This window comes from Aptenodytes forsteri, unplaced genomic scaffold (genome assembly GCF_000699145.1).
Source record: "Aptenodytes forsteri isolate BGI_AS27 unplaced genomic scaffold, ASM69914v1 Scaffold563, whole genome shotgun sequence".
Lineage (NCBI taxonomy): Eukaryota > Metazoa > Chordata > Aves > Sphenisciformes > Spheniscidae > Aptenodytes > Aptenodytes forsteri.
The window spans coordinates 604987-606347 of NW_008795318.1; positions in this window are offsets into that span (position 1 = coordinate 604987).

A 1361-nucleotide genomic window follows, 5' to 3' on the forward strand; every position below is an offset into this window, starting at 1 on the left:
GGTGGCTCCTGCGGCTCAGCCGGCTGCGATGTGGGGCGGTGGGGGGGATGCAGCTGGGCAGGGCGAAACCCCCTGGGTGCTGGTGGGTGCTGGGGGTGGATGATCCCCTGCCGAAACCCAGCTGGCTGAGACACATGCTGCCCAGTGAGCATCAGTGCCTGGCCGGGTGCCCAAGCCCTCCCGGTACCCATGGGGTGCAGGGCGGGGACGCGGGGCTCGTGTCCCCTGTCTCTCTGGAGGGGACAGCCCTGGTGCTTAAATACACACTGAGCAGCTCTTGCAGGGTGCCCAGCCGGGCAGTCGTTGGGTTTATTTCCTGCGTTTTCAGTCCAACACGCCGGCAGTGCTTTCACAGTGTGCTGAGGGGCTGTCCATCACTGCAGCACGGAGGGGTGTTGGGGTGCGGGTCCCCTGGGCAGGCCAGACCCCAGAACTATCCGGGACTCAGTGAGGGGCTCGTCTGGCCATGCCGAGGACTCATTAAGCAACAGCAGCTTTTAATTGCAAGTGACGTTTCTGAGCACCAGCTGGCATCTTGCTGCATGGAGCGACACCAGCACATGGCTGGTGCCACTGCGGAGGGCTGCTTGTCCCCCTCCCCGTTGCCCAGCGTGGCACCGGGGTGATGGCCCTGGGGGCAACGGCACTCAGAGGAGCCGAGGAGGGCAATGGGATGCCCCCGACTGCAGGTCTTGCCACGGGTTGGTTTTGCCGGCAGGCTCCAAGGAAGGGGTGAGCTCCAGCACGGGGGTGCATCGCTGTGGGCAGTGACATGTGCACCCCACAGGGACTGTCACCCCGCCTGCTGCGGGCTGGGCACCCACAGGCAGTGGGGAATTGGGGAGCTGGCAAGGGGGACGTGCCCAAACACCCCCCCCAGAGCCTGGCTTTGGGGTGCAGCCAGCAGAGACGCAGTGCCGTTGGTGTCCCAGCCGGGTGGGTGATGCCAGCAGGGGACACGCACAGGGGGGTAAAGGCAAGAAGGGGGGAAAGCTGAAGGTTGGTGTCTAGGGGGGAAACGGAGATAAGGGGCCAGGCGGGCGCTTTGGTGGGGATTTGGGAAGCAGCAGTGAGGGGGCTGGGGCAGGGGGATGGGCAGGGGACTGGCTGCTCCGGTGGCTGTGCGATTTGCAAAATCTCAACATGGGGGTTGCAGAGCTGAACCCTCCCTCAAGGGCAAAGCCTTCAAATATTGAAGGTGGCTGTCAGCTGTGGAGAGAGGCACCAGGGACCTGCCAGCTCCTCCTGTCACCTCTCACTGCTGTCCCCGTCCCTGGCAGAAGGGGCGATAAGGAGCATCATAACAGCAATGGCTTTTGGCGAGGGGATAGGGGTGGGAGGGCAATGGGGCTCGGAGGGGG